Below are 12,315 nucleotides of genomic sequence, written 5' to 3' on the forward strand. Positions count from 1 at the left end.
TGCAGTGCCCAGGTTTCTCACCCCCTCCTGCATCAGAGCGATATAGCCCAGGTTTCTCATCCCCTCCTGCATCAGAGTGATAGTGCCCAGGTTTCTCACCCCCTCCTGCATCAGAGTGATAGAGCCCAGGTTTCTCACCCCCTCCTGCATCAGAACGATAGGGCCCAGGTTTCTCACCCCCTCCTGCATCAGAGTGATAGAGCCCAGGTTTTTCACCCCCTCCTGCATCAGAACGATAGGGCCCAGGTTTCTCACCCCCTCCTGCATCAGAGTGATATAGCCCAGGTTTCTCAACCCTCCTGCATCAGAGTGATAGAGCCCAGGTTTCTCATCCCCTCCTGCATCAGAACGATAGGGCCCAGGTTTCTCACCCCCTCCTGCATCAGAACCACAGGGCCCAGGTTTCTCACCCCTCCTGCTTCAGAGCGATAGAGCCCAGGTTTCTCACCCCCTCCTGCATCAGAGTGATAGAGCCCAGGTTTCTCATCCCCTCCTGCGTCAGAACGATAGAGCCCAGGTTTCTCACCCCCTCCTGCATCAGAACCATAGGGCCCAGGTTTCTCACCCCCTCCTGCAGAAGAGTGATAGAGCCCAGGATTCTCAACCCCTCCTGCATCAGAATGATAGAGCCCAGATTTCTCACCCATCCTCCATCAGTACGATAGAGCCCAGGTTTCTCACCCCCTCCTGCATCAGAACAATAGGGCCCAGGTTTCTCACCCATCCTGCATCAGAACGATAGGGCCCAGGTTTCTCACCCCCTCCTGCATCAGAACGATAGGGCCCAGGTTTCTCACCCCCTCCTGCATCAGAGTGATAGAGCCCAGGTTTCTCACCCCCTCCTGCGTCAGAGTGATAGAGCCCAGGTTTCTCACCCCCTCCTGCATCAGAGTGATAGAGCCCAGGTTTCTCATCCCCTCCTGCATCAGAACGATAGGGCCCAGGTTTCTCACCCCCTCCTGCAGAAGAGTGATAGAGCCCAGGTTTCTCACCCCCTCCTGCATCAGAATGATAGAGCCCAGATTTCTCACCCATCCTCCATCAGTACGATAGAGCCCAGGTTTCTCACCCCCTCCTGCATCAGAACAATAGGGCCCAGGTTTCTCACCCATCCTGCATCAGAACGATAGGGCCCAGGTTTCTCACCCCCTCCTGCATCAGAACGATAGGGCCAAGGTTTCTCACCCCCTCCTGCATCAGAACGATAGAGCCCAGGTTTCTCCCTCCCTCCTGAATCAGAATGATAGGGCCCAGGTTTCAAACCTCCTCCTGCATCAGAGCGATAGAGCCCAGGTTTCTCACCCCCTCCTGCATAAGAACGATAGGGCCCAGGTTTTTCACCCCCTCCTGCATCAGAGCGATAGAGCCCAGGTTTCTCACCCCCTCCTGCATAAGAACGATAGCGGCCAGGTTTCTCACACCTTCTGCATCAGAGCAATAGTGCCCAGGTTTCTCACTCCCTCCTGCATCAGAGCGATAGAGCCCTGGTTTCTCACCCCCTCCTGCATCAGAACGCTAAGGCCCAGGTTTCTCACCCCCTCCTGCATCAGAGTGATAGAACCCAGGTTTTTCACCCCCTCCTGCATCAGAATGACAGAGCCCAGATTTCTCACCCCCTCCTCCATCAGTACAAGAGAGCCCAGGTTTCTCACCCCCTCCTGCATCAGAATGATAGGGCCCAGGTTTCTCACCCCCTCCAGCGTCAGAACGATAGGGCCCAGATTTCTCACACCCTCCTGCATCAGAACGATAGGGCCCAGGTTTCTCACCCCCTACTGCATCAGAACGATAGAGCCCAGGTTTCTCACCCCCTCCTGCATCAGAATGATAGGGCCCAGGTTTCCCACCCCCTCCTGCATCAGAACAATAGGGCCCAGGTTTCTCACCCCCTCCTGCATCAGAACGATAGGGCTCAGGTTTCACACCCCTCCTGCATCAGAGCGAAAGGGCCAAGGTTTCTCACCCCCTCCTGCATCAGAACGATAGAGCCCAGGTTTCTCACCCCTTCCTGAATAAGAACGATTGGGCCCAGGTTTCTCACCCCCTCCTGCATCAGAGCGATAGAGCCCAGGTTTCTCACCCCCTCCTGCATAAGAACGATAGGGCCCAGGTTTCTCACCCCCTCCTGCATCAGAGCGATAGTGCCCAGGTTTCTCATTCTCACCCCCTCCTGCATCAGAGCGATAGAGCTGAGGATTCTCACCCCCTCCTGCATCAGAACGATAAGACCCAGGTTTCTCACCCCCTCCTGCATCAGAGTGATAGAACCCAGGTTTCTCACCCCTCCTGCATCAGAATGATAGAGCCCAGATTTCTCACCCCCTCCTCCATCAGTACAATAGAGCCCAGGTTTCTCACCCCCTCCTGCATCAGAACGATAGGGCCCAGGTTTCTCACCCACTCCTGCATCAGAACGATAGGGCCCAGATTTCTCACACCCTCCTGCATCAGAACGATAGGGCCCAGGTTTCTCACCCCCTAATGCATCAGAATGATAGAGCCCAGGTTTCTCAGCCCCTCCTGCATCAGAACGATAGGGCCAAGGTTTCTCACCCCCTCCTGCACCAGAACGATATGGCCCAGGTTTCTGACCCCCTCCTGCATCAGAATGATAGGGCCCAGGTTTCTCACCCCCTCCTGCATCAGAGCGATAGAGCCCAGGTTTCTCACCCCCTCCTGCATCAGAATGATAGAGCCCAGATTTCTCACCCCCTCCTCCATCAGTACGATAGAGCCCAGGTTTCTGACCCCCTTCTGCATCAGAACGATAGGCCCAGGTTTCTCACCCCCTCCTGCATCAGAACGATAGGGCCCAGGTTTCTCATCCCCTCCTGCATCAGAGCGATAAAGCCCAGGTTTTTCACCCTCCTACATCAGAATGATAGAGCACAGATTTCTCACTCCACCTCCATCAGAGCGATAGAGCCTGGGTTTCTCACCCCCTCCTCCATCAGAGCGATAGAGCCCAGGTTTATCACCCCTCCTCCATCAGAGCATTAGAGCCTGAGATTCTCACCCCCTCCTCCATCAGAGCGATAGAGCTCAGGTTTCTCACCCCCTCCTCCATCAGAACGATAGAGCCCAGGTTTCTCACCCCCTCCTTCATCAGAGCGATAGAGCCCAGGTTTCGCACCCCCTCCTCCATCAGAGCGATAGAGCCCATGTTTCTCACCCCCTCCTACATTTGAACAATAGAGCCCAGGTGTCTCTCATCCTCTCTAACAGAATGATAGAGCCCAGGTTTCTCAACCCCTCATCCCTCAGAATGATAGAGAACCTGTTTCCTACCCTCACCTACATCAGAACATTAGAGCCCAGGTTTTCCCACCCATCTTTCATCGAAGCGATAGAGCCCAGGTTTCTCAACCTCACCTTCATAAGAACTATAGAGCCCGGGATTCTCACCGTCTCCTGTTAGGACTGATTTTCAATACTCTGGCCTGGTGGCCAAATTTATAGACGACCAACCTATTGTGTAAGGAACAACGCTGGGAAGCTGTAGCCAAATCAGTGTAGGTGGCAGTGACAGGCGGTCTAGGCTAAGTTCTTCAGAGGTGGTGAGATTGTAAGGAGTCCACAATGAGGTCATACAATGGGAGTCACAGATTACATTTAGACAGGATGTATAGAAATACAGTTATTTATTTATGGCCAAAACACACTGTAGAGAAATGACTACTAGCAGGTACACACAACACTATCAAACTGAATGCATATATACATTCACGTTGTTATAGGGAATAATACACATCAGAAACTACAGCAAAAGAAAGTTTAGATCAGGATAATATACTTATGGTCCACAGAGATAATCCCTAACTAAAATTGTCCAACCCTAAGTTTTCTGGGGACTTTTGCCCAATAGTTCAGTTAAAAGTTCCACAGAAGTTTTGGAAGTAGGAGAAAATGAAGGTAGGGTCTCTGGGGTCCAGTGAAGGGTTCTTAGGGTTAGGGGTCAAGTTAGACTAATGCCCAAAAGTAGACCCAACAGTCAGATGTCTTGCACAAGCAACCACTTGCAAAGCCAATATTGTTATTAAGGTTTATTATAAGCCCCTTAAATTATAATGCGAGTGTAGGGGTAGGCTAGAAACTTTGTAACTTACCCACTGTGCTCAGATTCTTCGCCAGACTTGGCAGGATAAAGGAAGAGGGTACGAGGTTGTTTTTTCCGCCAAAGGTTGCAGTCCACCATTCACAGGGGTTGTAGGTTCGAACTGAACTCTGGTTGGTGTCTTCCATTGTTGCAAGGACTTATGACGGAAGAATGCAGCAACATTCAATGCAAGACCCCTCTCAGGACTGCACTCGGGCCAGGTAAGCTATTTTGGAAAGTGGTCACTGTGCAAGGTGACGCAAACAGGCTCAGCAGCTGCAGTCAGACTTTCCTTCCTATCTTGGATGCTAGGATGTTAAAATATCGCAGGAGGTAGTCTTGCAGAACCAGCTGAGGATCCCCCAGGTTTCAGGTCAAAACTCGGTACGGTGACGTCAGCAGCACAGTATCCCAAAAACGAAGCTGGTCAGCCACAGGATGGTTCCAGGGCTCTTCCGAAGGCGGTTATTGTGCTGGGCACCGATCAGACGTCAGAAATGGATGGTCCCTCCACTCCAAGGGTCACAGCTCATTCGGAGGACTGCTAAAGATCACGAGCAAGACAAGGCTCCTCCAGGACAGCAGCAGAAGTTGGTTGCCAGGCCTCCTTCAGTCGGGTCTCAGGTTTCTTCAGGGGTCTCACAGCTGGACGGGATACTTGGCTCCTTCAGGTTTCTCCAGGATCTCTGAAGAATGTGTGAAGGGGTCCTCTTCTTATCCTAAAAGCCAGGTAACAGCTGAAACTCCCACTAGCCAATAGGCAGACTAGCCCACACACACACACACCCCAGCAGTGGTCCAATCAGGACCACTGGTGGAAACATTTGTGCATACCACTCAGACATACCAAAACCAGTTTGCGGTGTGGGACCTGACAGTCCCAGCCAACCTCCTGCCAGCAAACACACACAGCCCTCCAGTAGCCCACCAAAACCTTCTGCTTTCCCAGCCACTGGAAGTCCTTATTAGGATGTTCCTGGCCTCTGAGGCCAGGAAGAAATCTAAAGAACAAGATGGAGTAGGACAATCAAAAAATCATGTAGCACTGCCATGTTTGACCAGTAGCCACAGTAAGCAGCCAAACGGGGTAAATATGGCAAACCTAAAACAGAAATTCCCAAAAAGTGGGGAAAAGTCACTGCCGCCACCAGATTATCCTTTTAGCACACCTACAGTAAACAAAAAAATCCTCTTATTGTTAGTCTAGGGCAAAACAAAAATGCACCCCATTGTACTGCAGTGTAGGCTGCTGTGCACAATGATAAACAGTTACCACAAGTGATACAAAAGTAACCAAAAGTAGTAACATAGTAATACGACTAAGGGAAACACTGTTTCCCAGTACTGACAGCCTCAAGGATATACCAGTTTCCCCATAACATATGAGCAAAGGCCCGTGTAGCAAAGCTTAAGGCTTCAATGCCAGGGACGTCATTTCACCAAAATGCCAGGGGTAGCGGAAGTGACATCTCACGACCCTTGACCCCCTGATGACATCACAGGAAGTGATGTCATTTGACCCCACCTCAAAGTGATATCGCAGGAAGCGATGCAACACGACCTTTCACCCGTTGACAAAACAGGAAGTGGCATCACATAGCATTGTATACTACAAAAAATAAGGTTACGATATTACTATAATGTGATGTACATTTTATACAAGAATGGATCGCCATATGTATCGTTAGGTTCAGTGTGTATAGGCCCATATTACCAAATTACTGTGAATGCAAGCAGACGTCCATGGCCAAATGGTAATGATGTGTTATTATATAGCACTTACGCTTAAGCGCTTTATATAGAAAACATATACACCCAATATCACCCAACCTGTGTTGGTAGTCATTTATCGACCTTAGAAGGATGAAAGGCTGAGTTGAGGTGTTTAAAAGCAGATTAAATCAGTGACTCACCCCCTGAAGTGTGCCTGAAATAAACCGTTCATGATTCTAGCATTTATTGTATACAATTCAAGAAAGACACATTATTTGGTATTCCTTTTCTTTCTTATTTAGGGTCAGTGCTGAAAGTGTTAGACTGGTGCCACTCCTGTTCTTATTATATAAGGGGCCTGAAGAAGAAAGCCAGCCACTCTAGAAGTAAAAAGCTACATGGTGCTGGCCAAAGCCCAGGAGCTTGCATTACAAAAAATAAAAAAGAGTTTTTTTTAGAGGTCGCAAGGGAGACCTCAGTGGTCACAAGGGCGACCTCAGAGGTCCAAAAAAAATCGCGGAAAAAAACCCAGCAATGAAAAGCCCGTCGATGAAATGGCGGTATACCCACTTTTCATCTGCACTTCCGAAACCACTACTGTTCATTGAACTGGGGAACCATAGTACCGTCTATTTTTACAGGTGACTACCATCTTGTGGCTGGCTCTATGGAAGTTGCTGGGTTCTCATTAACCTACTTACTCATCCAGACAATATACAGTGGGTGTCCCCCCTGAATGAATGCTAATACGGTGGGCCGTTCTTCAGCTGACCTTTTGGGCCAAGATGCCCCTAAGTGTTTTCATGTGCTACTTCAAAAGTATGCATCGGACCTTCCAATTGCAGGAGAGAATTCCAAACTTCCCTGCACTCTGGAGACCCCAAACCTTCTCTGTACTCTGGAAGTCCCAAAGCTTCCCTATCCTCTGGCAACTGCAAAGCTTCCATATGCTCTGAAGATCCCATAGCTTCTGTGTACTCTGGTGATCCCAAGGCTTCTCTATATTCTGGAGATCCCAATGCTTCTGTATCCTCTGGAAATCCCAAAGCTTCCCTGAATTCTAGAGATCCCCAAGCTTTGTACTCTGGAGATGCCAAAGCATCCCTATACCTTGGTGATCCCAAAGCTTCCCTATACACTGAAGATCGCAAAGCTTTCCTATACTCTGGAGATCCCAAAGCTTCCCTATACTCTGGAGAAACCAAAGCTTCTGTGTACTTTGGTGATCCCAAGGCTTCTCTATATTCTGGAGATCCCAATGCTTCCGTATCCTCTGGAAATCCCAAAGCTTCCCTGAATTCTAGAGATCCCAAAGCTTTCTTGTACTCTGGAGATGGCAAAGCATCCCTATACCTTGGAGATCTCAAAGCTCCCCTGTACTCTGGAGATCCCAATGCTTCACTATACTCTGGAGATCCCTAAGCTTCCCAATACACTGGAGATCGCAAAGCTTCCCTATCCTCCTGAGATCCCAAACCTTTGCTGTACTCTGGAGATCCCTAAGCTTCCCTATACTCTGAATATCCCAAAGCTTCTTTATACTCTAGAGATCCTACATCTTCGCTGTACTCTGGCATTCCCTAAGCTTCTATATACTCTGGAGATCCCAAAGAATCCCTATCCTCTGGAGATCCCAAAGCTTCCCTGCACTCTAGAGATCCCAAAGCTTCCCTATATTCCTATACTCTGGAGATTCCAAGGAATCCCTATATCCCTATACTCTGGAGATCTGAAAGCTTCTCTATACTCTGGAGATCCCAAAGCTTCCTATCATCTGGAGATCCCAAACCTTCACTGTACTCTTGAGATCCCAAAGCTTCTCTATACTCTGGAGATCCCAAAGACTCTGTGGACTCTGGAGATCCCAAAGCTTCCCTATATCCCTATACTCTGGATATCCCAAGGATTCCCTATACTCTGGAGATCCCAAAGCTTCTCTATACTCTGGAGAACACAAAGTGTCCCTATTCTCTGGAGATCCCAAACCTGCACTGTAGTCTGGAGTTGCCTAAGCTTCTATATACTCTGGAGAGCTCAAAGCTCTTCTATACTATGGAGATTCCAAAGCTTCCCTGTACTCTGGAGATCCCAAAGCTTCCCTATATTCCTATACTCTGGGGTTCCAAGGATTCCCTATATCCCTATACTCTGGAGATCCCAAAGCTTCTCTATACTCTGGAGATCAAAAAGCTCCCCTATTCTCTGGAGATCCCAAACCTTCATTGTACTCCGGAGTTGCCTAAGCTTCGATATACTCTGCAGATCCCAAGGCTCTTCTATACTATGGAGATTCCAAAGCTTCCCTGTACTCTGGATATCCCAAAGATTCCCTATATCTCTATACTCTGGAGATCCCAAAGCTTTCCTATATCCATATACTCTGGAGATTCCAAGGATCCCCTATATCCCTATACTCTGGAGATCTCAAAGCTTCCCTGTACTCTGGAGATCCCAAAGCTTCCCTATACCCTGGAGATCACAAAGTTCCCCTATTCTCTGGAGATCCCAAACCTGCATTGTACTCTGGAGTTTCCTAAGCTTCCGTATACTCTGGAGTTCCCAAAGCTCTTCTATACTATGAAGATTCCAAACCTTCCCTGTACTCTGGCTATCCCAAAGTTCCCTATATCCCTAAACTCTGGAGATCCCAAAGTTTCCCTATATCCATATACTCTGGATATCCCAAAGCTTCCCTATCCTCTGGAGATCCCAAAGCTTTAGTATATCCCTATACTCTGGAGATTCCAATGATAACCTATATCCCTATACTCTGGAGATCTCAAAGCTTCCCTGTACTCTAGAGATCACAAAGCTTCCCTATTCTCTGGAGATCCCAAACCTGCACTGTATTCTGGAGTTGCCCAAGCTTCTATATACTCTGGAGATCCCAAAGCTCTTCTATACTATGGAGATTCCAAACCTTCCCTGTACTCTGGAGATCACAAAGCTTCCCTATATTCCTATACTCTGGGGTTCCAAGGATTCCCTAAATCCCTATACTCTGGAGATCCCAAAGCTTCCCTATCCTCTGGAGATCCCAAAGCTTTAGTATATCCCTATACTCTGGAGATTCCAATTATAACCTATATCCCTATACTCTGGAGATCTCAAAACTTCCCTGTACTCTGGAGATCCCAATGCTTCCCTGCATCCCTATACTCTGGAGATCCCAAAGCTTCCCTATCCTCTGGAGATCCCAAAGCTTTAGTATATCCCTATACTCTGAAGATTCCAATTATAACCTATATCCCTATACTCTGGAGATCTCAAAACTTCCCTGTACTCTGGAGATCCCAATGCTTCCCTGCATCCCTATACTCTGGAGATCCCAAAGCTTTCCTATATTCCTATACTCTGGTGATCCCAAAGCTGCTCTATACTCTGGAGATCTCAAAGCTTCCCTGTACTCTGGAGATCACAAAGCTTCCCTATTCTCTGGAGATCCCAAACCTGCACTGTATTCTGGAGTGGCCCAAGCTTCTATATACTCTGGAGATCCCAAAGCTCTTCTATACTATGGAGATTCCAAACCTTCCCTGTACTCTGGCTATCCCAAAGTTCCCTATATCCCTAAACTCTGGAGATCCCAAAGCTTCCCTATATCCATATACTCTGGATATCCCAAAGCGTCCCTATCCTCTGGAGATCCCAAAGCTTTAGTATATCCCTATCCTCTGGAGATCCCAAAGCTTTAGTGTATCCCTATACTCTGTAGATCCCAAAGCTTCCCTATATACCTATACTCTGTGTCATGATCTGTTGATCACGCCCTTTCTGGTCTTCCTGGTCCCTGGCACATCGGGGGTTACTCGCTGCAGTACACCCAACATGGCCGTATACACGGAACGCAGTCTATCGACCTTTACGTCCCATGCAGCACGTTCTATAAATTAGCCACTCCCCTGCAGTTCTGCGCGTCTCAACGCTACAGATAGCTGTGGCCTGACGTGCTCCGTAGTTCGTTCTCCTGAACTGTGTTGCTTCCTGGTTCCCGGACCTTCCTCCTTCTCCTTTCCTTCTACCTTCCTTGATCCTGTTTCTTCCGCATTCCGCGCAGACCGACTCCATGTGCTGCCTCCATTCCAAGCTTCCTGGAGTTTTCTAGATCCCGGACGAAGAAGCTGAACGAATCCTGGAATCCGAAGACGTCCGAGCGGGCTTGTACAAGACCCGAACTGCTCGGAAGAAAACCCCAACAAAGGACTGCGCAAAACAGAGAAAACAGGTGAGAAAAGGGGAAACCTGTGAAAGATTGAGACGCCACCTGACCGATCTCGATACAGACATGGAAGCGGCCGTCCAGGATCTTATGCGTGGCATGCAAGAGCTGACGACCGAAGTGCAAAACTTAAAGGCGGAAAACGCTGCGTTAAAACAATTGGTGTTATCCCGTGATTCTGCCACAAAGGAGAGTGTAATTGTAGGCGGCGTCGTTGATAAGTATGACGGTTCTGCAAAGAGCCTTCGTGGATTCCTAGATTCTTGTTTGGTCCACTTTACATTTAAGCCTTATTATTTTTCTACGCCCAGGGCTAAAGTGGGCTTTATTATCTCGCATCTTTCCAGGAATACCTTGACCTGGGCTACCCCATTGGTTAACTCTGGTGATGCTCTCCTGGATGACTACGACGGCTTTATAGAGGTGCTCAAGACCATGTTCGAACACCCGGAACAAGTTTACAGTCCCCAGGAACGTTTACTCGACTTTCATCAGGGTACCCAGGACTTTCTTACGTATGTCACATGCTTCAAACAGCTGGCTAAGGAAGCGGTTTGGTCCTCTGAAGCTTGTTTTACTTTATTTCGAAGAGGGCTAAACGAAGAGATCAAGGACGAACAAGCCAGAGTGGCACGCCCGGGCTCCTTTCAAGCCCTAATGGATCTCGCTCTACAGATTGACTTTCGCATTCAGGAGAGAAAGGCAGAAAAAAAGAAAACCAAGTTACCACTCCAGAAAAACCCCATTGCAACCCCTTCGAGCTCAGAAGGCATTTCTACTCCAAGCAATGAGCCTGAACCTATGCAATTAGGGGCCTTCCGTGGACCCATTACACCACAAGAGAGGATGCAAAGGATTCATACTGGATTATGTATGTATTGTGCATCCGACAAACATTTAGTAAGAGAATGTCCGATTGCCTCCCCACGGCGCTCGGGAAACGCCAGCTCCCGATCCTAAACGGAGCACAGGTTCAGGAGAGAGATGTCTGCTCCACCTCTATTCCATCCTTGAACTCTCCTAGACACAATTCCTTGGTAATCTTACAGGCCTTTTTGACAACATCCAAGAAAGAAATATACCCCATCCTGGCACTGGTCGACTGTGGAGCTATGGGGGTATTCATAGATCATGAATGGGTCTTAAAACACCATATTCCTTACAAATCCCGGACTATCATGCAACATGTGGAAGCAATTGATGGAAGACCCCTTTCTTCTGGACCTATGACCCTGCAGACCAAGGAGATCAAGCTTGCTATAAATCAACATCGAGAAAGGATAAGATTTGACATCATCAAGTCAGCCCATTACCCCATGGTTTTGGGAATGCCCTGCCTTCAAAGACACAACCCCTTTATCAATTGGGCAGCGGGATCCTTGTTCCTGTGTTCTGAGTTTTGTATGTCCCACTGCTTACATCCAGACCTTGATCCTACACCATCGAAGGAATTTCCTACAACTCATCAGAACACAATCTCAGTTTCAAACTTCATCCGGGTCCCGGAGGCTTACCAGGAATATTCCAATGTTTTCTCCCCTGCCATTGTTCAGGCCTTACCTCCCCACAGACCTGAAAAATGTGCTATTGAGACGGAACCTTCCACAGTGATTCCTTTGGAAGGATGTTCATCCAATCAGAACCTGAAAAGAAAGCCCTTTGTGAATACCTGGATACAAATCTCGCAAATGGCACCATACAACCATCTAAATCTCCATCAGGGGCCTCCCTTTTCTTCGTTCCTAAAAAAGACACTAAAGAACTCAGACCGTGTCTGGATTATCAATGTCTAAATCAATGTACTCTCAAGGACCGCTATCTGTTGCCCTTGATCTCAGACATCCTGGAGGCAGGAGGAGGCACAGTTGTGTTCACCAAGCTGAATCTCAGGGGCGCCTATCACTTGATTCGTATCAGGGCAGGTGACGAGTTGAAGACAGCCTTTAGAACACCCTTTGGGCATTTTGAATTCCCTTTGGACTTGCTAATGCCCCAGCGGTGTTCCAACATTTCATGGACCGAGTGTTCTCGGACATGCTGTTCCTTTTTGTGATTGTCTATCTGGACGATATTCTAATATTTTCGAAGGACCCTCTCAAACACGAAGAACATGTGAAAGCAGTATTACAACACTTACGTGATAATAAACTCCTGGCGAAACCCGAGAAATGCATCTTCCATACTTCTACTGTTCACTACCTAGGGTTTGTCCTTACTCCCGATGGTATCGGTATGGATCAATCCAAGGTCAAGGCTATTTTATCCTGGCCTAGCCCCACCTCGGTGA

This window comes from Ambystoma mexicanum, chromosome 8, assembly GCF_040938575.1.
Source record: "Ambystoma mexicanum isolate Mex_15411 chromosome 8, UKY_AmexF1_1, whole genome shotgun sequence".
In the NCBI taxonomy this organism is placed as follows: Eukaryota; Metazoa; Chordata; class Amphibia; order Caudata; family Ambystomatidae; genus Ambystoma; species Ambystoma mexicanum.